This window comes from Equus asinus, chromosome 23, assembly GCF_041296235.1.
Source record: "Equus asinus isolate D_3611 breed Donkey chromosome 23, EquAss-T2T_v2, whole genome shotgun sequence".
In the NCBI taxonomy this organism is placed as follows: Eukaryota; Metazoa; Chordata; class Mammalia; order Perissodactyla; family Equidae; genus Equus; species Equus asinus.
The window spans coordinates 66,091,185-66,119,004 of record NC_091812.1 but is presented as its reverse complement, the minus strand read 5'-3'; the positions used below and the strand labels follow the sequence as shown (position 1 = coordinate 66,119,004).

The window sequence follows — 27,820 nt, the reverse complement described above, 5'->3', positions numbered from 1 at the left end:
ACCCACGCACGCTCTCGGGCACGTCTCCTGGTGAACATCTGTACACCCACGCACGCTCTCGGGCACGTCTCCTGGTGAACATCTGTACACCCACGCACGCTCTCGGGCACGTCTCCTGGTGAACACGTGGACACACTTCTGTTGGGCATATTCCTGGGGGGAGTTTCTGCATCACAGGGTTAGCATATGCTCAACTTTAGCAGGTGTTGCCAAACGATTTCCTAAAGTAGTCATGTCAGTTTATCCCCCTGCCCGCGGTGAACGAGAGCTCCATACATCCATTATTCATTATTTGTTGTTCCTCCTTCTTGATTTGTAGGCCTTCTGTACACATTCTGGCTATGAGCCCTTTTCGGATATTTGTATAAATAACAAATATCTTCTCAACTCCCTGGCTTGCCTTTTTATGCTCTTAGTATTGTCTTTTGAGGGACAAAAATCTGTGTTTATAGCCCTTTTTACATCCAGTTACTGGTTATTTCTCCTCTTCCCTCTTTCTCCTCCTCCTCTCTCTCCTCTTTCTTCCCTTCTCTCTCAGTCTTTCTGGAGACTTAAATTTGCTATTCTTTTTCTAGCTTTTTAAGAGACTCACATGAGTAATTAATTCAGTCTTTATCCTTTCTTAATAAGTACGTTTAAGGCCATAATTTTCCTTCTAAGTACTGCTATCTTTCCATCGCACAGTCTTGATACAACACATTTTTTTTTAAAAGATTGACACCTGAGCTAACAACTGTTGCCAATCTTTTTCTTTTTCTGTCTGCTTTTTCTCCCCAAATCCCCCCAGTACATAGTTGTATATTTTAGTTGTGGATCCTTCTAGTTGTGGCATGTGGGACGCCGTCTCAGCTTGTCCTGACGAGTGGTGCCATGTCCACGCCCAGGATCCCAACCAACGAAACCCTGGGCTGCCGCAGTGGAGCGTGCGAACTTAACCACTTGGCCACGGGGCCGGCCCCGATATGACATATTTTTATTAACATTCCATCTAAAACTTTTTCTAATATTCATTGAACTTTTTTGATCAATGGGTTATTTAAAAATGTATCGCCTAATTTCCGAACATTTGAGAGTTACCTTTCAATTGTTGATTTCTAACTTAACTCCACTGTGGCCAGAGAGCACAAGATGTATGATTTCAGTCCTTTCTGTGAGCTTAAGGTTTGTCACTCTGACCAAGGCCCCACCACCCCAGAGTCCCAGCTCATCCACCACGGTTCCGTGTCCTTAGAGGAGAGGAAAACGTTCAAAAACTGTGTGCAAATGTAAGCTTAAAAGTCACTGCAATGAAAAAGTCCAAAGAATATTGGAATACTCCTTCCAGGAGGTAAGGTTAATTCCACTCTCCCTCTGCCCCTTGAGAATGGGCTAGACTTCGTGACTTCCAGGATAGAGCCGGAAAAGAGAAAAGTAGTAACTTGACAGTGGAGAAATCAGACATCACCTTAACCCGTGATGAAGGGTAACATCACCCACGATGTTGACAAGTGTCACGTACTCCTGAGAAGATGCCAGGAGCTTCACCTCTGTGGTTTTATTTCTTTTTTTTTTCTTTTAAGATTGGCACCTGAGCTAACAACTGTTGCCAATCTTCTTCCTTTTTTCGTGCTTTTTCTCCCCAGATGCCCCCAGTACATAGTTGCATATTTTAGTTGTAGGTCCTCCTAGTTGTGGCGTGTGGGACGCCGCCTCAGCATGGCCTGACGAGCAGTGCCGTGTCTGCACCCAGGATCCGAACCAGTGAAACCCTGGGCCCCCGAAGTGGGGCGCGTGAACCCAACCACTTGGCCATGGAGCCGGCCCCTGTGGTTTTATTTTTAAAAACTCATAACCCGAGTCTAATCATGAAAGAAAAAAATCAGACAAAGCCAGCCTGGGGGACACTCCACAGTGCACCTGGCTAGTCCTCCTCAAGACCGCCAAGGTCATCAAAAATGAGGAAAGACCGAGAGACTGATCATGGCCGGAGGAGACAGGCGAGGCATGACAACCAGATGCCATGTGATGCCCTGGACTGGATCCAGGGACAGAAAGAGGCCATTAACGGAAAAGCTGGTGACACTGAATAAACTGAGGGCTTTAGTTGTGACAGGTGTACCAAGACACTTAACAAGGAGGGGAACTGGGCGAGGGCTGTGTGGAACTCTCTGTACTGTCTTTGCAGTTTTTCTCTAAATCTAAAACTATTCTACACGAAATAGTCTATTAAAAGAAGAAAGAAGAGGAGGAGAAGCAGACGCAGCTACAGCAAACCCCATGCTGCCAGCTCCTGCACGGGGTGCTCCCGCGTCCTCGGCTCCCACATAGCGCTTTCTCTCCACCCGCGATCGAAGCTGGGGGCTTGTGGTGGGTGGGTTCTCCCCAAGAACCTCCATACACTCGTGCCTGGACCCGGCGTGCAAAGAGGAGGCTGGCTCTCACGGACCGAATTCCATCAGCATTGACAGTATCATCCAGTGCCTACGACTTTGGGTTGTAAAATTTAGATTGATTACTTTTGCTAGTGAGAGGCAAGCACTGGTTTGCTCCTGCTCTCTCTCAGATCCAAACCAGCCCAAATCTTAAAGTGTAGTCCTATTGGTTTGGGAAATTTTTCTCTTTTTATTTGTACCTGTTGTATTTTTTGTTTTCAGGTCTCCCTTCAGTTCCAGGTGGAAACAGAATCACAAATGGCGGAGTCCTGTGAAAAGGCTTTTCTCGGCAGCGCTGCTGTGAGATGGGGAAGGACAAAGTCACCGAGCCCCCAGAGAGAGAAGCCCGTTCTCCTGTGCTCGCCTGCCAAGCGGTGTTGCTGCAAGGGGCTCCTGTTATTTCAGACACACATAATGTGCAGGAAGGCACGTCCAATGAACCTGAGCTTTAAATTCTACCCTGCTTCTCGCCACATCAGTGGTCCACAAAGGAGGGGAATTTTGCAGAGCATTGTCCAACGGTACTAAAACCTACATCTTAGAAGAGTTGCCTCATTTCTTCCCTTTCAAACCAAGACAATGGAGTTGATTTGCAGGGGCTAAACACTGAACCTAAAAACAGGTAGGTGTAGGGGCCGGCCTGGTGGTGTAGTGGTTAAGTTCATGCACTCTGCCTCAGCGGCTCAGGGTTCACAGGTTCAGATCCCTGGCACAGACCTACACACTGCTTATCAAGCCATGCTGTGTTGGCATGCCACATTCAAAATAGAGGAAGATTGGTGCAGATCTTGACTCAGGGACAATCTTCCTGACCAAAAAAAAAAAAAAAAAACCCCAAACAAACAAACAAAGAAAAACCAGGTGAGTGTAAAGGACGCTCATTCCTCTGTGGTCGCGACCACCTGAAAGAGCAGCAGACGCGAGCCGTGAGCTGAGGAAGGGCCTTCAAGGAAGAAGGGGGAACTAAGGATGCAGGCTACCACAATCCGGGAGGGCTCCACACCCTCACCTGAGCCCCGGGAAAGAGCCTACAGCTTGAGCAATTCACAAACCATGGACGAGCTGCTCCTGTTTCAGGAAACACGCGGGCGGTCAGGAGAGAAGGGAGGAAGAACCAGTGCTGCTTCTGCCGGCCGCCAGCCTCCTCCTGGGCCCCAGCTCCTGCCTTCTGGGAAGTTCAGCCGATGAGCAGCTCTAGTTCCTTTCTCATGATCTTCAGTGTCATGACCCCTGGGGCTCACCACACTAATCGTCTCCCTTCTCAAGAGAACACTGAAGCCTCCCCTGAAACAAAACGGCTCATCCACCCTGGAGCTGAGGGTGGGCCTGGGACTCCTAACTCACTCTGAGGACTGCCAATTCATCACCTGGTCCCAGCCCCTGAGAGCCCAGGTGGCTGGAAGCTTCTTGAGAACCCTCCATCTTCCCTCATTCTGATAGAACCTCAGAGCCAAATGTGTTGCTAATAAAAGATGGTGAGCATATACTCCCCCAAAACTGAAAGCAGAGTCTTGAAGAGATATGTGTATATGCATGTTCATAGAAGCATTATTCACAACAGCTAAAATATGGAAGCAATCCAAGGGCCCATCAGTGGATGAATGGATAAAGGAAATGGGGTCTATCCATACAACGGAATGGTATTCGACCTTTAAAAGGAAGGAAATTCTGACACCTGCCACAACATGGATGAAGCTTGAGGACATTATGCTCAGTGAAATAAGCCAGTCACAGGACAAATACCATATGATTCCACATATACGAGATACCTAGAGTAGTCAAATCAATAGAGACAGGGGCTGGCCCCGTGGCCGAGTGGTTAAGTTCACGCGCTCCGCTGCAGGCGGCCCAGTGTCTCGTCGGTTCGAATCCTGGGCGCGGACATGGCACTGCTCATCAAACCACGCTGAGGCAGCGTCCCACATGCCACAACTAGAAGGACCCACAACGAAGAATATACAACTATGTACTGGGGGGACTTTGGGGAGAAAAAGGAAAAAAAAATAAAAAATCTTTAAAAAAAAAAATCAATAGAGACAGAAAGTAAAATGGCGATTCCCGGGGGCTGGGGGAAGGAGAGTGGGGACTTGTTGTTTAATGGGGACAGAGTTTCACTTTGAGAAGATGAAAACGTTCTTGAGATGGACAGTGGTGACGGTTGCACAAACTACGTGAACGTACTTAACGCTGTTGAACTGTATACTTAAAACTGGTTAAGATCACAAATTCTATGTTGTATGTATTTTGCTACAATTACAAACTTTTAAAGATACTTAAGGAGCTGACTGTGGGTTTTCCTGTCTTCAACCTTGTATGGACATCAGTTGCTGTACTGGTGAAGGGTCGGGGCCATGCTGGCTGCACAGACACTGATTGTGGAGCTGCTTTTTGTGACCAGGACTCTGAGCTGGTGTTGGGGTACCCCCACCCAAGCCCCTCCCAAGTCACTGATGATGATGATGGTCGTGGTGATGACGATGGTGGCACCAAATGGTTAATTCCAAATGGTATTAATATCTCCACTGTATAACTGAGAGGATTGAAGCTAAAGGGCTTCACAGAATGCACCCACAGCCAAGTTCAGCAATTAAAAGAAATGTGTGCGCACAGAGCAGGCCATCTCTGCAGGCCATCAGTCTTTCAGAAATGGTCGCATCAATTATTTTTGGTTCCAAACCTTATTCCTCACATGTTTCTTCCACCTCAACCTCAATCTCTTTGTTCTCAAACTACTAAGAAGATATGTGGTCCTGACCATCCAAAGCTAACAGAGTGCCTGGAGTCTGTCTGGATCTCTGGGAAATTCTAGGGCATTCTAAAATGAAGGTTTGATGTGTTTTGAAAAGTCCAGACATTTTCATCAAAGTTGTTCTACCATGTAAACCCCGTGGTAGGTGTGCTCATCTGTGCGCCATTGACCAGGAAACCAGGGTGTGGGGGGGCTGAGGGTCTGCCCGAGACCTGAGTAAGGGAAGGAGGGGGACGGTCTTGATCTCTCTCAGGAGCAAACTGATGACAGCTGGCTCTGAGGAAAAGGCATCACTGAGAGGAGGGCCGCCCCTCTCCCAGCTGGTGGGGAGAAGTCACATTTTGGAATAGCCCTACCTCCAGCACAGTTAAGGAGTTGGTGAGGCTGAACTTGACACCCTCAGCCACTGCTGGGTGTCCCACTCCCTGGTGTTCCCTTCCCCCAGACCCAGCCCTGCTCCTGGGAGCCTCAGTCGTCTCTACCTGGGCCGTGGTGGGGGCCCTGTCGGCGTAACGAGGTCCACGCTGACTGTGAGCCTACATTCCAGTGATGACGTTAACTGTCTTCTCTTCTGTGGAAGAAATCTCCAGAGATTTCCAAATCTCTTTGCCTCCAAACAGACCAAAGATTCAAGGTGGGAAACTGACTGATGGCATCTGGTAGAAGGAGGGACCCGGTGGACTAATTCTGCAAGCTGTCCAGGGGCCAGGCGCTGGGACGGCAAAGACGGGCATCTGACTGCTTTGGCACTAAGAGGAACGTGTCTTTTCAAAGCTTCAAACTGACCACATTTTTGAACAGTGTCTTTTACTTTAATCTTACACACACACAAGGGAGACTTAGAACTTCCATGGTCAGCAAAATGGGAATTCCAATGGGAATGTATAAATTCCCAGCAAATTCTTACCAGATATGCCCTGGAGCCCCCATGCCAACTGTGAGATTTACTCTACTGCCGTGTTTCTTTTAATGAATCAGAAAATGATGATGAAGATGAAGATGATATGTAAGAAGCAAAATCTGACCATGATTTTTCATAGGGAAAAAAATACCTTTAAGACCCTAGAGATTTCCTGAAATTCAGCTGCTTTGTTAGAGCAAAGAGTTCTCCTTTTGTTGGCTTAATAGTTGACAGTTGCTTAGGAAACTGAGTCCCCATGTGGTCTCAGGACAGCACATGAGACACACCCAGGCAGAACCTCATTCAGCCCGTCTGGGGTGGAGCCCGAGGTTCGTCACATCTACAGAGCTCCCGGGTGGTGCCTGCGCTGATGGTCTGCAGCCCAGGCTTCGAATAGCAAAGTTACAGGCACTGGACTCCCCAGTGTGCCCACAGACTGGTGGCCTCTGATCATCCAGGCCCACCCAGATGTTCTGATCAGAACTGGCATTGTAACAGCATCCCCAGGTGATTTGGGGGGCCACCCAAGAGACTCCAGTTTAGTGGGCATAGGGAGTGCCAGGATCCTCTACACTTACAGATCTCTAAAAGTGATTCCCACAGAAGCAGAAAGAAGAGGGACGTGGGATGCAGGAAAACAGAGCCCTGGGCTCTGAAGTGACGTGGCCCCTGCATGACCACAGGTCCTCACTGCCCTAAAACATGTTGTCCCAGCAGCTAAGTTTGCTGGGGCTGCTATGACAGAGCACCGCAGACTGGTGATTAGACAACGGAAATGCACCCTCCCACAGCTCTGGAGGCTAGAAGGCCAAGAGCGAGGTGTTAGCAGGGCTGGTTCCTTCTGAGGCTGTGGGGGAGAATCTGTTCCAGGCCTCTCCTTGGCTTGTAGGTGGCCGTCTTCACGTTCATGTGACGTTCTCCCTGTGCATGTCTTCGTGTGCAAATTTCCCTTCTACAAGGACTCCAGCCATATTGGATGGGGACCCACCCTAGGGACCACATTTTAACTTGATTATTCCTGCAAAGACACCATCTCCAAATAACGTCACATTCTGAGCTACTGCAGATCAGTGTATGAATTTGGGGGAGGGAGCACAATTCGGCCCATGACACCCAGAAAGGTGCAGTCCAGGCAGCCCAGAGATATTGCATGATGCAAGCACTGAAACCCTCTGGAACGGACCTGCCCCACGCACACTCAAAAGCTCTGCTGGGACCCTTCACGTGCGTGCCCAGACCTCTTCTTTCTCTGCTGTTGTCTCGGAACAAATGGACCACAAGCGCTTACTTGGGTGTGAGCTGTAAATGACCTTTTCGTGGCAAAGAACTTCGAGGGCCCTGCACCTCGACCTCTGAGGTTTACCTAGAATTTCACGGTCGAGAAAATTCACAGGCAAGAGTCCTGCAGTTCACAGCCCACGAGACAGCAGAGGGCTTGTTCGCATCCGCGGATGTGGGCTCCTTGCCGGCCACCTTCTCCTCTCTACCCATCTGACGCCTGTTCCACCACCTTTTACCGGGGAAAATTGAAAAACAAATGAAAGCTCAGTCTTCTGACCAATTGTGTCACTTGAACCCAATCTATAAACATAATAATGTAGGTTTTTTCGAGCTTGTACCTAAGATCGTAAAGTGGAACTCTCTGAGAATCCCTAGCTTCATTTGGCGCAACAGAAGAACTGAAAACTAACCTTTTATCTCACGTAAGCGTGGTTAGCTGTGGCTTATTTGATTTTTTCGTATGTATGAAACAAAATATCCAGGAAATCTCCCAAATGAAGATGTATAAAAGAGCTATTTAACGTTTAGCCCTGTGAAGGTCCCCTTGCCTCCAGTACGTTTCCGTTTTCGTTTCTTACTCCCCTCTCTCTTTCTTCTTCCTTCTGTGTGATTTGGCTTCATGTTGCTAATTTTCTCTAATTTTCAGACCCTTTTTTGTCCTTGTAATTTCCCATCTTTTCCTTTTACTTGTTCTAACTACACACTAGTTAGTAAAATTCAGAGCAGAAAAAATTTTTCCTTTGTCTTTTTCTGTCATTCTCTGTGTGCCCCTCAGTGGATTATAGGTGGGGCTGCGGGGGGATTCATGTGGGAGGCCTGTTACAGGAGGATCGACGCCCATGAAGGGTCAGAACACATTAGGTGTCAGACAGCCAGGGAGCGGTGGAAGAAACAGCTGTGCTTCCATGTGGTGGAAAATAGCCACTGAAAATCATGGTTTTGATATTTTCTTTTGTTGGGGGGTGAGGGAAGATTAGCCCTGAGCTAACATCTGCTGTCAATCCTCCTCTTTTTGCTGAGGAAGACTGGCCCTGAGCTCACATCCATGCTCATCTTCCTCTACTTTATATGTGGGACACCTGCCACAGCATGGCTTGCCAAGTGGTGTCATGTCCTCACCTGGGATCCAAACCGGTGAACCCTGGGCCGCCGAAGTGGAACATGCAAACTTAACTGCTGCACCACCAGGCTGGCCCCATGTTTTTGATATTTTATGTCATGTTTTAATGGCATAAGGAAAAAAAATACCATTTACTCCAATAAGTAGGACAGAGATTTTATGCCATACAACCCTAATTTGTACTACACAATATATGGTAGCTCCCTATAGATTTCACACATATGTATTATATTTGCCTACAAACACATAGATGGTACATGGCGTCTTCCTATATGTTGCATACATAGATATTGTGTGTATGCACACACACAGAAACACATACACACACCCCATATGTCCTGTCGTGCACAGCGCTAAGTGTATTGGCAACATCATCTCATTTATTCTTTGCAACAGCCTTGTGAGGGAGGTGTGTACTGGGTTGATAGTGTTCCCAAAAATGCCTGTCCACCTGGAATCTATGAGTGTGATCTTATTAGGAAATACGCTCTTTGCCGATGTACTCAAGCTAAGCTGAGGTCATACTGGATTAGAGTGGTTCCTAAATCCAATGACTGGTGTCCTTCTAACAAGAAGGAAGTCTGGGCCCAGACATACAGGGGAAAAGGCTACGTGAAGACAGAGGTGGAGATTGGAGTGAGGGGTTTACAAGCCTGGGAATGTTAAGGATTGCTGGCAGCCAGGAAGGGCCCTCCCTAGAACCTTCAGAGGGAGCACGGCCTTGCCAACACCCTGATGTTGGGTTCTGGCATCCAGAGCCATGAGAGAACAAATTTCTGTTGTTTCAAACCACCCAGTTTGTAATACTTTGTGGTCCTTTGTTACGGTTGCCCTAGGAAGCTAGTACAAGGTGTATTTTTCCCCCATTCACTACAATAAGACAACTAGAATCAGTAGGATTAAGAAACTGCCTGGTTAATAGCTATAGAGAGAGAATTCAAATGCAGGTAAAGTGGTGCCCAATGGACCCAGGACCACAGGCCACACTGCCTCCCAGTTACTGGTAAATTTCACAGGAAAGAAATTCTTTGACATTTCAGCATTTATTTTGGATAGTTGAACAACAAATGATTTTAATTTTCTTTGTTGTACATTTTTGCAGTTTCCAGTTTTTTATCGTGTACATGTATAATGTTTATAATCCAAAGAAGAGAACTGTTATTAAAGAATTACGCCTCCAAGCCGGGGAGACCGTGGTCACAGGTGAGGGTGCCCTCCTCACCTGTCCCTTCCAGCCGCTGCCTCAGGAGCCGGGTTCAGGTGAATCCAGAGGGCAGCGATTTCCCTCTCAGGAGAAAGCCCTACAGCGACTGAGCGGAGCAGCCAAACCACGAGTGGCTTCCCCTCCCGGGACAATTCCGAGTTCGTGTTGAGTGGGATTTCCAGGAGAAAGCGGGGCCCATCCTTCAAGGCTTAGGCTCCCCAGAAGCGCTCCCTGATCACGGGCCTCATGGGAATTCTGCCTCACCCCACACCGGACGGTGACCCAGCATGGCCCATGTCCCATTCCAGAAGGCAGGACACAGCACAATGATTTCCACCAAAAATGATGATCATTTCTATTTACCAGTAGAGGCTTTTGGAAATGCCGCCCGGATAAGAGCTTGAATACAGTCTGTTCCCCACTTCCTCCCCACTCCTTCTCTGGAGTAACTACCAGGGGCAACAGCAGCGTATGGGCTGCCTCCCCCCGTGCCCGGGGGCTGCAGAGGAGCCAGATACCCTACCCAGAGGCCTGGTGTGAAGACGGCAGCCGTGTGCTTCTCCACGTGGGTGCTCCTGAGAAAGGCTGACCCTGGTTGGACTGGCTTCCAGGAACCTGAGGGCTCCTGCAGACTTTTGGGAGGCCTGGAGCTGGCTCCCTGTTGGGCTGATGGCTCTCTGGCCCCTGCACAGGATAATTCAGTCTCTCACCCCTCCCACCAAAGACCTAAAAACCACTGCTTCTCCACCTGCCTCAGCCAAGACTCATGTGGCCTGTGTGCCAGCCCACGTGGCCTGGCTAAAGGAAATCCTGGAGGAAGTCCTTCAAACAAAGGATGCAGAAACCGGAACCTGGGGCTCAGAGCACAGCCCGCTGAGTCGAAGAGCCACGAGGATGGGCGTGGGCGGAGGACGCAGACAGCGAAGGTGATGATGCGCCTGGGTTTGCTCACATAGGCACCGAGAACGGTTTAAAATGAAGAGACATGCTGTATTCTAAAGTCTAGTGACTGCCTAGAACTACACGTTTGATATTATTTTGGGGGGTATTGGGGTAAAAGGAGGACAGAGGTAGTGTTTTGAGGGTTTCATATCGGTGTTTGGGGAGAGGAAGGAGGTGACTAAAATATTCTGAGGAAACAATTATTTAACACTTTTATGGTTATTAATAAATAAAGTTTTAATTATAGATGTTGGAAACAAGAAGTGGGATTGAAAAGTGTTTTATGTAAATTCCAACATGAAAGACTAAAAAAGGGAATAAAGAACATTTTGACCAAATGACAAACAATCTGGTAGGAAATGCTTCTTCAAAACAAATGAAGAGGCATTTCAAAGATGTAGTTAATAAGTATATGAAATTTATTGTCTGGGATATAATAAAAAATATTTATTAGGTCTTTGTCCCTGGTTCCCCCCCCCCCCCCCCCCACAGCTCCTAACCCCCTCGGGCATCTCCATTGTGATGAGAGTGTCTCTTGCTTGCTAATGAGATGGCTAGGGGCTGGGGGTCCCCGAGGAGCTTCCGATGGGGGCTGATCTCCAGAGAGACCGAGGCCTGATTAGAGGGTTAAAGCTTTCAGCCCCACCTCCTGGGAGGGGAGAGGAGCTGGAAGTTGAGTTCACTCACCAAAGACCAACGATTTCATCAATCACACCTACGTAATGAAACCCTCACAAAAAAACGCCTAAACGATGGGGTGTGGGGAGTTTCCAGGTCACTGAGCACCCGGAAGTGCTGGGAGGGTGGCTGCCCAGAGGGGACGTGGAAGCCCCCCACCCCTGCCCACCTCGCCCTGCGCCTCTTCCGTTTGGCTGTTTATTTGTATCCTCTACAATAAACCGGTAATGGTAAATCAACTGTCTTCCTGAGTTCTGCGAGTCTTGTAAGAAATTATGAAACCTAAGGGGTCCGTGGGAACCCCCAAATTTGCAGTTGGCGGGGCAAAAGTATGGGTGGCCTGGGCAGCCCGTTACAGCTGCTGTCAGAAGTGGGAGCAGTCTTGTGACGCTGAGCCCCTAACCTGTGGGGTCCGACCAACTCTGAGTAGACAGCGGCAGGAGTGAACTGAACTGAATCGTTGGACTCCCAGTTGTTGTCAGAAAAGTGGAGGTTGTCACTTACAAAATGCAGATTAAGACCATAATGTGACATCAGTATACTCACATTTGATTGGCACAAAATAAGGAGCCTGAGAACACCAACCGTGGGGGCGGCCGTGGATGGACAGGTCCTTAGACACAGGCCCAGGGGTGACATCAGAGCAATAGCTTGGAAATAAACTGACCGTTAACTCTTAAAGTTGGGTAACCATACACACGACTCAGCACCTCTGTCCCTGAGTCCATCCAGGAGAAACTCCTACACACGTGCCCCAGAGCACCTGCAAGAAATGTCCACGGCAGCCAGGACTCTGAGACAATGAAAAGTGCACCAGTGGAAGAAGGGAGGAATACGTTGTGGTCTATTTGAAAAGGAATGCTGTCCAGATGCCTAAATGGTTGAGCAGCAGCGACGCACCACAGCGTGGATCTCAGTGACCAAGTCGTATACAAAAAGCAAGACCCGGGAGACTACACACAATGTGGTGTCCTTTTATAGAGTTCAAAAGTAAGCCAGAGGAAACAATACACAGTTTAGGCATACGAATAATTCATTAGGAAGCAAGAATCGATAAATGCAAATTTCGAGGGAGTGAATATAGCTCTTGAAGAAATCAGCAGAAGTTACGTTATCTGAAAACACGTCCTCGGTCTGTCCCTCACCCGTTTTCCGGGTAAGTCAGGCGTTACTGCAGTTAGCAAATTACAATTTTAGGCAATGTTTTGCCCCAAGAGGTTTTCTCCACCAAGAAAACATGTCATTTCCGTTTTTGTGCACTTGCTGGCACCTATGAGAGACTTTTCTCAGTGTTTCCTCTGAGAATACCCTTCCTGTCATGTGAAACTTTCAGGGTATCTTGTGGAGTAATGAGGTGAAAGCGTTTTGTTTACAAAATACAGTTAAGACATTTACAGGGTTATTTAACAGAGAATTTTTTTTCTTTCTCTTGATAATAAGACCCAGTTAAGTGATTCTGTTCTTCCTCTGAATGCCTATCACTTCGATGTGATGCGGGATTCTGTTCCGGGGAGGGCAGGGGGAGGTTTGGGCAGTGAGAGGTGTTAATTAAGAAATAAGGGCGCTCAGCTCACAGATGTGGTGAGTGGTACTTGCTGGCTTTGTGTTCAGTGCGAACTCAGTCTGAGAGGATGCTCCTGCTGTGATGAACCTGGCTCTCAACATCCAGTAAGAAGTGCGCTTCAGCCCTCATCCCTTTCTGTCTTGAAGGGTGGGCCCCACCTGCAAAGGACAGGATTCGTTGTCTGCAGTCATTGTGAATATGGTCCCAACACCATCCAAATAACCCGACACGCTGTGACCGCCGACTTCCACACCCCTGCTAATTTAGGCGAGCCCTTTCAGTGGTGTGGGCGTCCTTCCTACTGGGGAGCTTTCATTGGACAACAACAACCGTAGGAAGGCAGACAACCTCCTGAGCAGCATCCATGCAGGTCTCCAGACAACAGGACAGCAGGAAAGAATGTCAGCCCTAAGTGAGCAACTGGCCCCAGGGGAGCGCTTTCCTAAGTCTCAGAGGTCCACTGCCTGAAGCCCCCCGTGATCCTAACTCCCCTTAGCTGGCACGAGGGCCAGTCCAGCCCTTCTTAACTGTTCTGCAAGCTCTTCTCTGTGCTAACTTGGCTAGATTAAATCTTCTGGCAGAAATTAACAGTGAGTTTCTTCCCCAAAAACTTTTGCACAAAAATCAGCTGAGTTTTAAACTAGTGAAGCAACAACAGTTTACTTATGAAAGTGATGTGCTGGGGAAATGGAAAGGGTGAGATAAGCAGATAAGCTTAAACACATTTCCACAAAATGGGGAAGCGGAGGAGGCCAGACAGGCATCCTAAAACACCAGTCACAGAAATGGAACTTTCTCTATTACTGAGCCCAATCTAAGGCCACCAGAAGGTCTAGAAGTTCAGCCACGAGGGGGACAAAAAACAGACACACGATACTCGCTGTCAGTCATCTGTAACTCAAGAGCGACTGTTGAAGAGTGAGCCCGACAAACCGGTGCACCAGCAGAGCCTGTGACAGAGATCCTAGGGAAGTGTGAGGACTGACACGACTTGTCCCTTTCTCCCTCCCTGTGTCCTTGTCCCTTCTGTGCAGGCTGCTCCCCGGAGCCCATTGAGTCTGGACCAGGGCAGAGGTGCCATGAGGCTCTCCCTGTGCGGGCCTGTGTTCTCCTAAGGCCAGAGTATAGTAAAGAGACTATCCTCAGAGCCTTGTGGGTGACCAGGGAGAGACAGGGGCGGGTGGGGAGTAGAAAGAAGAGACCCAGAGGAGGGAGAGGCCAGAGAGGGCGGGTCCCCAGGTGCTGTGGCTCTCAGCCTGGCTACAGTTTCTGTTTCCCGCTTGGCGCCTGGGGGTGGAGAGCTCCTGGGTTCACCAGGCCACCACCAGCTAAGCCAGTGAGGACGCCAGCAGCAGAGGATGGATGTCAGCTCGGAGGTCCTCCCATCACACGAACCTCCCACCGCGAACGTCCCACGGTGATGGCATCCTGGAGGAGGAGACTCCACGCCTGCCTGAGGTCCAGCTCCCACCAGCCTGGAAGCATAAAGAGTCGGTCGGACTTCACGGGAAATGAAGACGTGACTACATCTCCCCCGCACCCCCCCCCCCCCCCCCCCCCCGGGCTGGTATCTGACGCGCATGCCTGCGGCTGATTAGCACACACCTGGCTGGGCTGGGGTGGTCTCCTCTTCACTCCACAAAACCAACTCTGAAAGAAAAGGATTTGGGAGAAACATCATTAGTATGAACCAAAAGAAATCATATATTTTAAATTCCCTGTTGTAAATCTAACTACGAAATCGATAGACTGATGATGGAATAAAGCCGAAGACATCCGCATGAACTCAGGTCTGTTTTAACACAGATGGGTGTGGACAGACTCCCAGATAAGTGCAGACCTGTGTGCACTCAGGCTCGGCTTGCACACACAGGACCGCCAGCTCTTCCACCACCCGGGGCTGGAGGCGGCGACACCCCCGGGAGCATCAGGCAGACCCAGGTCCCAGATCTTAGTGTCTAAATGAGAGCTTCTAATCAACGGACCACAGCTCCCCGGAGGAATAGCTGATCCTAGGACAGGGGCAAGGGCAACACAAGATGAGCCCAGAACGTGTTGTTGTGCCAGAAATTAAGAAAGTACTCAAAAAAAGAAAGGAAAGATAACCAGTTGGGACATTTTGAAAAAGCAAGGAGACAACCTGGAAAGACTCCCAACGGCCAAAGCTGGAAGCAATTGTGCGACAAAGTAAATAAGGAGGATATTAGATGGAACCCGGAGAAGAAAATAAATATCTGTGAGCACATACCACTATAAATACATGTTTGAAAAATAAATAAATGGGAAAATGGGACAAATCTTCCTTCAAGAATTCCAAATAACAAATGCGGAAGGACCGAGGGAAAGAGGGAATCACCATGAAGACAGCACCACCACAGCGGCTGCCGCAGGTCCACAGCTGATGCCACAATCAGCGGATATTGGCGTAGCCTCACGGAGTCTGCAGAACTTTTATTAATTACTGTGGTGGTGTTAACGTCGGTCCACAAGTTCTTTGATCCACCTCCAGGAGGTCGACCTTACTTCCCTGCCCTTTGAGTGTGAGCTGGACTTAGTGACCGGCTTCTAACTCACTGACAGAGGAAAACAGAACCGTCACAGAGGCCTCGCCTGATCCAGAAGATCCAGGTGACCAGCATCCTTGATGAGAGTGTATGAGGACGCTCCCTTTGTGACATTCTCCCCAAATCCATAACCCCAGCCTAACCATGAGGAAGCATCGACAAACTCAGACTGAGGGACTTTCTACAGAATCCCTGACCCATGCTCTTTAAAACCATCAAAGCCAGGAAAACAAGGGAGGATTAAAAACCATCCCAGGCCCCAGGGGAGTAGGAAGCCATACAATAAACACACTGTGGAACCCTGGATGGGATTCTGGGGCATAGAGAGGACATCAGAGGGAAAACGGGTCACATCTGAGAAGTCTGGACTCCAGTGAATAATGTGGGGCCTATGTTAATTTCTGTTTTTTTTTAATTTAAATTTTTTTATTGAGTTCATAATAGTTTACATCAATGTGAGATTTCAGTCGTACATTATTTCTTGACTATCACCACATAAGTGCTCCCCTTCACCCCCTGTGCCCACCCCCACCCCCCTCCCCTGGTAACCACTGAACTGTTTTCTTTGTCCATGTATTTGTTCATATTTCACATATGAGTGAAATCATCTGGTGTTTGTCTTTCTCAGTCTGGCTTACTTTGCTTAGCATAATTCCCTCCAGATCCATCCATGTTGTTGCAAATGGGATGAATTTGTCTTTTTTCTGGCCGAGTAGTATTCCATTGTATATGTATATGTATATACCACATCTTCTTTATCCAATCATTGGTTGATGGGCACTTGGATTGTTTCCATGTCTTGGCTATTGTGAACAGGGCTGCTATGGACATAGGGGTGTATATGTTCCTTTGGATTGTTGATTTCAAGTTGTTTGGGTAGATACCGAGTAGTGGGATAGCTGGGTCACGTGGTATTTCTATTTTTAGTTTTTTGAGGAATCTCCATACTGTTTTCCATAGTGGCTGCACCAGTTTGCATTCCCACCATCAGTGTATAGGGTTCCCTTCTCTCCACACCCTCTCCAACATTTGTTATTTTTAGTCTTAGTGATTATAGCTATTTTAACAGGTGTAAGATGGTATCTTAGTGTAGTTTTCATTTGAATTTCCCTGAAGATTAGTGACATTGAACATGTTTTCATGTGTTTATTGGCCATCTGTATATCTTCTTTGGAAAAACCTCTGTTCATATTCTCTGCCCGTTTTTTTTTTTAAAGATTTAATTTTTTTCCTTTTTCTCCCCAAAGCCCCCCGGTACATAATTATATATTCTTTGTTGTGGGTCCTTCTAGTTGTGGCATGTGGGACGCTGCCTCAGCGTGGTTTGATGAGCAGCGCCACGTCCGCGCCCAGGATTCGAACCAACGAAACACTGGGCCGCCTGCAGCAGAGTGTGCGAACTTAACCACTTGGCCAAGGGGCCAGCCCCTCTCTGCCCATTTTTTGATCAGGGTGTTTATTTTCTTATAGTTCAGTTGTGTGACTTCCTTATCTACTATGGAGGTTAACCCCTTGTCAGATATATGATTTGCAAATATTTTCTCCCAGTTGGTAGGCTGTCTCTTTGTTTTGATCCTGGTTTCTTTTGCCTTGCAGAAGCTCTTTAGTCTGATGAGCTCCCACTTGTTTATTTTTTCTCTTGTTTCCCTTGTCTGAGAAAATATGGTATTCGAAAAGATCCTTTTAAGTTTGATGTCAAAGAGTGTACTCCCTATATTATCTTCCAGGAGTTTTATGGTTTCAGGACTTGTCTTCAAGTCTTTGGTCCATTTTTGAGTTTATTTTTGTGTATGGCCTGAGATAATGGTCTACCTTCATTCTTTTGCATGTGGCTGTCCAGTTTTCCCAATACCATTTATTGAAGACACTATCTTTTCTCCACTGTATGTTCTTGGCACCTGTGTGGAAGATTAGCTGTCTGTAGAGGTGTGGTTTTATTTCTGGGCTTTCAGTTCTGTTCCATTGATCTGTGTGTCTGTTTTTGTACCAGTACCATGCTGTTTTGATCACTATGGCTTTGTAGTACATTTTGAAGTCAGGGATTGTGATACCTCCAGCTTTTTGTTCTTTTTTCTCAGGATAGCTTTACCAATTCGGGGTCTTTGGTTGCCCCATATGAATTTTAGGATTCTTTGTTCTATTTCTGTGAAGAATGTCTTTGGGATTCTGATTGGGATTGCACTGAATCAGTAGATTGCTTTGGGTAGTATGGACATTTTGGCTATGTTTAGTCTTCCAATCCATGAGCAAGGAATCTCTTTCCATCTCTTTATGTCATTATCAATTTCTTTCAGTAATGTCTTATAGTTTTCATATTATAAGTCCTTCACCTCCTTGGTTAAATTTGTTCCTAGGTACTTTATTCTTTTAGTTGTGATTGTAAATGGAATTGTATTCTTGAGTTCTCTTTCTGTAAGTTTGTTACTGGAGTATAGAAAAGCAACTGATTTTTGTAAGTTGCTTTGGTACCCTACAACTTTCTTGTGGTTGTTAATTATTTCTATTAGTTTTCTGATGGGTTCTTTGGGATTTTCTATATATAAGATCATGTTGTCTGCAAACAGCGAGATTTTCACTTCTTCACTCCCTATTTGGATTCCTTTTATTCCTTTCTCTTGCCTAATTGCTTTCTGGCCAGAACCTCCAGTACTATGTTGAATAAGAGTGGTGGTAGTGAGAATCCTTGTCTTGTTCCTGTTCTCAGAGGGATGGCTTTCAGTTCTTGCCCATTGAGTATGATGTTGGCTGTGGGTTTTCTTATATGGCCTTTATTATGTTGAGGTAGTTTCCTTCTATTCCCATTTTGTCAAGAGTTTTTTTTATCATAAATCGTTGTTGGATCTTGTCAAATGCTTTCTCTGCATCTATTGAGATGATCACGTGGTTTTTATTCCTCAGTTTGTTGATGTGGTATATCACATTGGTTGATTTGCAGATGTTGAACCTAATTTCTTAGTTTTGACATCTACTGTGGTTATATAGATTTCAACATTGGGGAAACTGGCTGAAGATAAGCATTTTCTGCACTATTTTCATAACTCTTCTGTAAATATAAAATTATCTCAAAATACACAATGAAATTTTTTTGAAACAAGAAGGTGGACCATTAAAGGCTGGAGAATGAGAGGTTATCAAGAAAATAGCCGTAGAAAAGGCCTGGTACATAAGACGCACTCAGAAAATGTTGGTTCCCTTCCCCTCCCATCCAGAGTCCTTGCTCTTGCTGAGGAAGCAGAATGAGCACCTTAATTCAACCCAAAGTTAGCACTGAATGCGTGTTTTCCTTAAGAAGGCTGGTAGTCGTCACTGGCAAGGATGAATTGTGAGAGGTGGGACTCCTGGCAACAGAGACCAGCTCAGGTCTCTTTCACCAAAGGGAAAGGCCAGAACCTCGTGCAGTTACTGAGAATGAGGCCTCCAGCGTCCAACTCAGCAATTCCGTTTCCGCCGAGGAATTTATCCTCACGGAAAATCATGTGTACGTGCAAACATTTACCTTTGAAGACATCCACTGTCGTGTTGCTTATAATAGTCAAAAAACGGCAATAAAGCAGACATCTAAGATCAGAAAGTTAGTTAAATAAATCATGGCACATCTGCAAAAGAAATACTATGCAGCCATTTAAGAAAGTGTTGAAGTACAATGGAATACTATTCAGCCTTAAAAAGGAAGGAGATTCTGACACCTGCTACAACGAGGATGAACCTTGAGAACATCATGCTCAGTGAAGTGAGCAGTCACAAAAGGAGAAATACTGTGTGATTCCACTCACGTGAGGGACCTAGAGGAGTCAACCCATAGAGACAGAAAGTAGCGTGGTGGTCGCCATGGGCTGGGAGGGGAGTGGGGTGAGGAGTGAGTGTTTGATGGGACAGAGCTTCAGTTTGGGAAGAGAAAATTCTGGAGACAGATGGTAGTGATGGCTGCATATCAGTGTGAACGTACTTAATGCCACTGCACTCTACTTAAACATGGCTAAAATGCTTAATTCTATATTATGTCTATTTTGCTACAATTTAAAAAAGATATTAAAGAACATGAACTCACGTGGAAGCGTGTAGCTAATATATTATTCAGTGGAAAAAGCAGATTGCAAGAAAGGAACTTAAAATATACCCTTTTTATTAAAAAAATATGGACGCACGCACAGTAGACACATGCACACACAGCACAGAGGAGAGAGTTAGGAGGACAGATGCCCCGTGTCTGTGGCTCTGCGTGTTGGGAACAACAGTGGTTGTTACTGGCATCTTTCAATTCATCCATATTTTCTACACTTTCTAGGACTTAGGATTCTTGAACTATGGAAACCATAGCAACAGGTAAGTCCCTGAGAGTAACAGGCGGTTCCACGGGCTGTTTGGAACCCCCAGATCGACTCTGGTGGGGTGGCTCCTGAGCGTGCAGTGTGTAATGGAGACGACCCTCGGAAGAACGCCCCTCCGGGGAGCCCAGCAGACTCCGAGATGGCCCCCCCAGTTCTCTGCACGCTCAACCTGCCACCCTGGGGCCCACCCCGGGGCTCGGCTCCGAGGCCGCAGAGAGCCTGAGCCTCCGGCAGGCTCTCCTTCCTCACAGACCTCGCCTCCTGCCTGCACCGCTGCCATTCCTCCCTCCCACTTTCATTCCTTTGGTCACTTACTCTAGGGAGTTTCCAATTGCACCTCCTTTGAGGTCAAGGGTATAAAAATCTTAGCTCTGGTCCTCAGCGAGGCTGTGCTTTTTAAAGAAAATGAGGGCATGGAACTAGAGGAAACTTAAAATGGTGGAAAAACTCTTATTCAGAGCCAGCCCTGATGGTCTAGTGGTAAAGTTCGGCGCTCTCACCGCTTCAACGGCCCGGGTTCGGTTCCCGGGCGCAGAACCACACCACCGTCTGTCGGTTGCCACGTTGTGGTGCGGTTCACATGGAAGAACTAGAAGGACTTACAACCATCTACTGGGGCTCTGAGGAGGATAAAAAGGGAAAAAAGAGGAAGACTGGCAAGGGATGTTAACTCAGGGCAAATTCTTCCCTACCAAAAAGAAACACAACTCTTACTCAAATAGTTAGGTTGTTCCTTGAGATTCAAGCATAGTTTCCTTGAGAAAACTCCCAATACAGCACATTCTTCTCAGCAAATACTTCTTGTCCCTTTCATTGCAAGAATTGCCTGGGTAGCCATCGCCCGTGGGTCAGTTATGTCCACGAAGGCCGGGAACCCTGACACGGCAGGAGCGACATGTGAAAGGCTGGGAAGCAATGCAAACCTAGCCAGCTAACAGGCGGTCCCCATAGGATTCACTGCCTGGACGGAAGGGCTGCGTGGAGGGCGACGTCACCACGCTCATGCCAGCTGCCAGCACCCTCCACTCAGCTCTGCCACTGGGGAATAATGTGTTTTTCAAGGTGTCAACATTTTGTTGATTTAACACTCATGATTTTCGTAGAAAAATCAATACTCTTAGCAAACTTTGCCTTTCAATTATTTTTTCTTTATTGTATTTATATATTTACACATATAAAAATGTAATTGTACATATTTATTATCATTAGATATTCCAGAAATACCAAAATGAAGAACAGATAATAAAAATAAACAGGCAAGTACATCCCCGGGGCTGAGCTCGCCGCCCCGAGCACCCACCCCCATGGGCTCCGTCGTCCCACTCCCGGCTGAGGCCGAGTGTACGTGAGATCCAGGCCAGCTGTTGTGTGTTTACTTTCCACGTCTTTAAATGCTATCTAAATTGTGTCCCAAGACAGGCATTCCTCTGCATTTTTTATTTGTTCCTTGAGCACTTTTGGAAGATTTATCCATATTACTAGAGATAAACCTCCATCATTCGTTTTTGCCACTTTGTGACTAGACTACCATTTACTCCTGTGGATGGTTATCTGGCCGGTTTCTAACTTTTCGCCTTTAAAAGTTGCTGCTCTGAATATCCTTGTGCGTCTCTTGCTTAATCACGAGAGTTTCTCCAGGACACGTACCTAAGAGGAGAATTGCTAAGTCGCAGGGCTTGTGTAGCAGCTACCGCTTTTTCACGTTTCTTTATAATAAAAATTCCCTGGTTTATCACAGATGAGAAGAAGACCAAGGTGCTTTCTCAGCTCCCAAACTCTCCTGCTGCCCGAATTTCCCCTCCAGGAGCTTTCCCACGTGCCCTCAGGACTGGATTTGAGAGACAGTGCCCCACGAGGGGTCAGGGATTCAGAAGGACTTAATCTCCATTAGACTCGGAGATTTGGGGCTTTTTCACAAAGGATAAAAGTCAGACTTGGTTTCTAATGAAAGGAGCCTCTAATTGAGGCATTGGTCAGCAGAGGTGAGGGAAGGAGGTAGAAGGCACAGAGTGAACGGTTTCTGTGCCCCGAAATCATGCTGAGTGGGCGGCCACCACGCCAGTGCCTTGGGGCCTGGAGAACTGTCGAGTCCGAAGAGGGGAAGACGGATGGTGAGGGTGCTGCCGTAAGGGGTGTGTGTGTGTGTGTGTGTGTGAGTGAGCGAATGTGTGGGGGACGGGCGAGGTGTCATCTGCAGCCTTTCTTCCTTCTCTACGGCTGGGTGAACTTCTCCATCTGCCTTTCCCACCCTTTCCAAGTTACCCTTTCCTTTGTGACAGGAGAAGGGTGTTGGTTGGTTGTGTAATGCATACTAGTCTCATTTCATTCAAAATACTTATCAGGAAGTTTCAATGCCCTCAACATCATTGCTTCAGAGCCAACCTTCCCTCCATCCATGGTGTTGCTTCTTACCTGGGGAGCCTGGGTGTGGCAGGGAGGGGTTATGTTTACCAGAATCGTTCTGAGGCACTGGCACCCAAAAGCGTTCAAAGGAAAAAACAGAATTAAGCAAAAATTATTAGCATCCCCATAAAATAAGTTTGTCAGAGAAGCACCTTTGAGTTTCTAGAAAGTAAGTTAAAAAAAGCAAAGATCCAGGGGATGCTGACACCAAGGTGATGGTCTGCGTGGGTGCGCGCGCTGCAGGGGCACACTCATGGAACCGGTCCGAGGCGGCTGAGCTCCTGCACAGCCGGGGGACATCGTTTCTGGATACAGGCCTCGTTCAGCAATGAAGCTCAAGCATCACTTCCCGAGAAGTTTACTTTTCATTGTCCAGCATCTGGAGCCTGACCCTGGCGACTCTGCGTGGTTTATTTTAAGACTCTGCTACTCAACAATGCCCACATGCTCCCAGCCGGTAGGCGGAGGTCAAAGGTGGAGCAGACCGTTCCCAGAATAGAAACGATTACTCTGTGCTCCAGCAGCGCCCACCATGTGACGGATGGCAGATTGTCCCAGCACGTGTGCAGAAGACAAGGAGTTTCCACCCTTTACCAGAGACCAGGTCCCCAAAACCTGCACGGACGGCAGACGAACAGGAGTCTCAGGTCACATTATTTGCAGTGCGAAGTCTTAAAAAATGCACCGTGGTTTTTCCATGTCTACATGAATTCTCTGAGAGAACCGAGTGCACGCTTTCACGTTCCACACGTCCCTGCCACCATTCTGGCACCTCGTGGATGCGAGTGTGTTCACGCTGAAATGCTGACTGTTAAAAGGTTTATTTTGTACCTTCCCCCCATAAAGTTACTGCACCTTAAAATCCTCTTCTAAACCTAAGCCGCCTGCCCAAAGAGCTGACATTTCCTTTAGAATTTACCTAATCTGTCTTTGCAACGTTTCGAACAGGAAGTCTAGACTCAACGTCACAGATATGCAGACTTGAGCGTGAAGTGACTTGTCCACATTCGGGCGGGCCCATTTGGCCAACACACACCGGAAAATGGTGTCATTGACTGGCCCGCCCGTCCTAAGAGGCCCCTTCCAGCCACCAGCCTGGCGGCTCAGCTGGAAGCTGAGAAGACTCCCGGTGTCATCAACACCAGTGAGGCCGCCCTCTACGCCCTGTAGTCTCACTTTCGATGCCAGTGACCAAAATCTCTCTGCCTACAGCCATGAGGATGTCCCCCACCAGGTCAGGGGTCCTTCTGAAACTTTGATGAAAGCCGAGGAGAACGAAAGCCCTTGGTCACGAAGCATTCTGCATACCTGCCCTAACATTGCCAGTGACATCTTCCCAGCCAATCCCAACAGCTGCTGCTTCTCCGTCCTCTCCCGCCAGAGTCTCCCATTACCTCTGACCTTGCTCAGGAGACTTACCCCAGGGCTGGCCTGGCACTTCACTTTCTGCACAGTCATTGTCAGCTGGGGCCATGGGAGCTTCTCTATCTCCTTCCATCATCTGTGTCTTTCACAATAACACGTTTGTGAAACATGCCGTACAAACACATCCCAGACAGCGGCAACAAGACACAAGCTTTTTAAAAATTCCACTTAAATGTATTCACGGTCCTTATCAGTTTAAAATGATCCAAAGCTTGATGAATTTAAAGCTCGGGAAAATTCATGCTCTTCTATCATTTGCCTGCGAGAAAGCATGCACCAGCACCATCGGTCCAATTGGAGACAGAGAATTCAGTGATATGGTTCTTTGATCACCTTTATCTTATCCCCATGGTTTTTAGTGATGGAAAGAGATGGATGGTCGTAAAAAGGCAGGACCACAGTCAAAAGGAAATCGTAGTTCCCTGAAGGTCAGATCACTGACCCTGAGCTCTTGAGATGGCCACTGACCGCACAGAAGTGCTTTTTGTAAGGTGAACACCATGAAGAAAAAAGTGTGAGTCATCCTGGTGAGGGATGGCAAACGGTGTGAATTAGCTGCAGATACTGAAAAATTAATTCCTCATGAACTGAGGGCCATTTTCCTAGCTAGTCCTCAGCTGATTGGGAGGGTCAAAGCAGAAACCAGCACAATTCCGTGGGTTTCGAATTCCTTCACTTGCCTGGGTTCCCAGTGGTGCCCTCTGGGATCTTAGTAAACACAGCATGGCTTCTGCCATGCTTTCATGTTAGAAAGAGAAATGTATATTTAGGAGATGGTGCAAGTCAAAATTTCAGTATAAGGCTTTCACCTCAGGGGCACTCTGGGGTGATCACTGCCACATTCTGGGACCCGTGTACGTGTGTGTGCGCGAGTGTGTCCCTGAGTAGACATGCGGGCTTCTAATCCCACTTAATGATGTCTGCCACCTGGCTCTTCTCCACGTGGTTCCACAAAGTGCATTGCTCCCACAGTGTCACTGGTGCGATGGTTAATTTCACGTGTCAGCTTGGCCAGTCTACAGCACCCAGATGTTTGGCCAGATGTCTGCTGTGAAGGTAATTTTTGGAGGAGATTAACATTTAAATCAGTAGACTTTGAGTAAAGCAAATTGCCCTCCATAATGTGGGAGGGCCTCATCCAGTCAGTAGAAAGCCTTAAGAGAAAAAAGACTGAGGTCCCCAAGAAAGAGGGAATTCTGCCTCCAGATGGCCTTCAGACTCGAGCTGCAACATCAACTCTTCTCTGGGTCTCCAGCCTGCGGCCTGCCCTGTAGATTTTGGACTTGCCAGCCTCCACAATTGAGTTAGCCCATTCCTTAGATAAATCTCTTATCTATTTCCCTTGGTTCTGTTTCTCTGGAAAACCCTGACCAATACTCCGGAGGATAGACCCATGGCACCTTTCTCTTGTGTGGACTCCAGCCATGCCACCATCGGTGATATTCTGTGAACATCACTGATTGCTTTCTCAGCCCCAGGCCCATGCAGTGAGACCCAGTCATTGCTCTCCAGAGTCCCCCAGTCAGAGGAGGAAGCAGGGAACAGTGCCACCAGGGAGCTGAGAGGAGAAGGACATAACATAACCTGCATGACTGTGAAAGTTTCTGGCAGAAGAAAAGCCAACTTGGAAAGAGACAGCTAGAGAGATGGAATGCCGTCTGGCTTCCTCGGAAAAATGGACGCCAGAATGATGGTGGAAAGGGGACAGTAGTCCTGGTGTCGGGGAGCGCGGGCTGAATTTTGCCTCAGCTGATCGCATTGGTGCAAGGCTTCTCATTTCTTCATTGTGGTGGCTCTCAGGTTGCAGAATTTCCTTCAGGACTTTTTGAAATAGAGTGCTAGGTGCTACCCCAGAGCTTCTGACTCCGTAGGTCTGGGGTGGGACTCAAGAATTTGCATGTTTCAGGTGATGCTGATGCTGCCGGTCCTGGGGCCACGCTTTAAGAACCTCTGCCTTATTGGGATAGATTTTTAAGGATCCATGGTACTCCTAGATGGAGGGTTTGGTGAACCATTGAGTATGCTGGTTGATAGGACCATTTAATTATCAACTTCACCCAGAATCCAAAAGAGAGCTACCTAAGAAAAGATGGGGTTCTTAGCGCCAGTCTTTCACAGAAGGAGCAGAAAGTCACAGGCGAGCCCCTCTGTCCAGCTCTCACACATCTGTCCATCTCTCACTTGTCCGCCCCTCCATCTCCACTCCCTACCTTGCAGGACCACGTTGACGAGCTCCAGCTTTGTGCTGCGCTTGTTCAGGGCAGATGGAGCAAAGACGTCACATGCAGCTCAACCAGACAAAGAGACCAGACAGAAGGAAACGAGCCCTTCATGAGAAAGCTTGCTTGCAGGCCACATGACAAAGAGGTTTATAGTTGTAAATTGCTTACATTTCCCAGGGTCAGCTGTGGCCGTGTGCCTCTCTTACTTCCATCCTCAAAATCCCCAGGGTTGGTGACACCAGTGAGCACGTCGTAGGCAGTTAGTTATAGCAGAACGTTGTTTCAGGACTTAAGAGAAAGGCTGGACCTTACAGGTTAACGGGACAATGGGTGCCATCATGCAGTGGACCTCTCAGCAGAGCCTGCCATATGCAGGTCTGCCCAGCAGGAGGTGGTGCCCAGGAAAACCTTGCTGAAAACTTACCAGTGTGGACTTGAGCTACTGGGGATTTATTTGCTAATATTTTGGCAATTAACTTCTAATTTCTATAGGTATTATTAAGCATGCATTGTTGCATTCGTGAGATGGATAAGATTATTTCGCAATGACGGGCATTTCTTAGCACTTATTTACTTAAGCTTATGAATACCTAGCAATTGTTTACCCATCCAAAGGTTTGAGAGTAAAAAGAAATGTCTAAGACACAACAGAAGAAATATTAGAAAGAAAATAAAAAGGAGGAAGGACAAATGGACCACAAGACTAACACAACATTTGAAAATGATAAAAGTAGGCAGAGAAATAAATAAATTGATAAAAATTGAGAGAGAATGATTAAAAACCAGAAAAACTTAGGTCAAAAGCAAAACAAAACAAAATGTAAATAAGCAACAAACTGTTGATAACACGAAAGAGCAGAACAAAGAAAACTCACAGTAAACCGCTCGCTCTGCGCACAGAGCAAGACAGGAGGGACAAAGTGACCAACGTCTGACCTTTCATTGTCACCGTCCGGGAGGGACTTACCGAAGACCGACTGTGTTTGTCTGACGGCGACAACACAAAGGAGAGGCTGAAGGGCTTCTAACGATGATGAGAATCGTTGCAGAATCCAGAACGGCAGCTGGAAAGTTTCCTGTCCCGCCTGCAGTGTCGTGAGCGCGAGCGAGCGCCCCTGGGGAGGCCGCTGCTGTCCGCGGGAAGGCCAGTCCACACTCGCCCCTGGCCCGGCGCAGGGTCAGCACAGATGAGTTCCAATCAGCCTCCCGGGAGACCCAGAGATCACAAGGCAAGAGAAATCCCCTGGCTAGTGTTTCCAGGTGCGCTGACACCCGTCATGCACACCTTCCACTCCTGAAAACAGGGAGGAGGGGCTAACGGGGGTCACACTCCATCCCTCACTCTTGGCCTACTTGGAAATGGCCTTCTCCAGGCAGCATCTTCTCATTCTCTGGCCCGTAGTAGTCGTAAATGTTGTAACGTCTACAGAATAAAACAAAGTAAAAATGTAAGTTGAGTGCAAGCTGTTAGAGTTTTCAGGCTTTGGTGAAGATTATCCTAAAACAAAGATTTTCTATTTTCACCAGTGACGTTTACTAACTTGTGCTAATTCATGAAAACAATTGACCCTGACTATAGTCATTCCTGGCGCTGCATGTACTAGCCCATAGAACAGCTAACAGGACGAGCGTCTCCCTTCCCTTCCTTCCTAAAGACTGCTCGTTGTCCAAGATTATTGACCACAGTGAGGATATTACTTAGCGTGATGACTAAACAATGTAGGGATTATATTGAAGAAGACTTTTAAATTGAGTGGAAAAGCAAATGAGACACTGGGTGTCAGGAATAAAGATGGGAATCTCAAGACTACACATTTCTCTCCTGCACCGTGAAGGGGCCCAAGTTCGTACTGAATTCAAAGGGATTTTGGGTTCTCTTCTTGTTTTTTTCTTGTTTTAGAGATTGGCACCTGTGCTAACAAGTGTTGCCAATCTTTTTTTTTCTTTCTGCTTTTTCTCCCCAAATCCCCCCAGTACATAGTTGTATATTGTAGTTGTGGGTCCTTCTAGTTGTGGCACATGGGACAC

At 47.4% G+C, this 27,820-nt stretch overlaps 1 long non-coding RNA gene across 1 annotated transcript; it reads right to left on the bottom strand.

Moving 5' to 3' along the window:
* Nucleotides 1-12,241: 12,241 nt before the first annotated feature.
* LOC139041702 (uncharacterized) lies at nt 12,242-26,888 on the bottom strand. Its single transcript, XR_011497407.1, has 4 exons — nt 26,760-26,888; nt 14,456-14,500; nt 14,246-14,325; nt 12,242-13,008 (listed from the first exon to the last, which is right to left on the bottom strand). It is a non-coding gene; the product is annotated as an uncharacterized lncRNA (long non-coding RNA).
* Nucleotides 26,889-27,820: the final 932 nt, after the last annotated feature.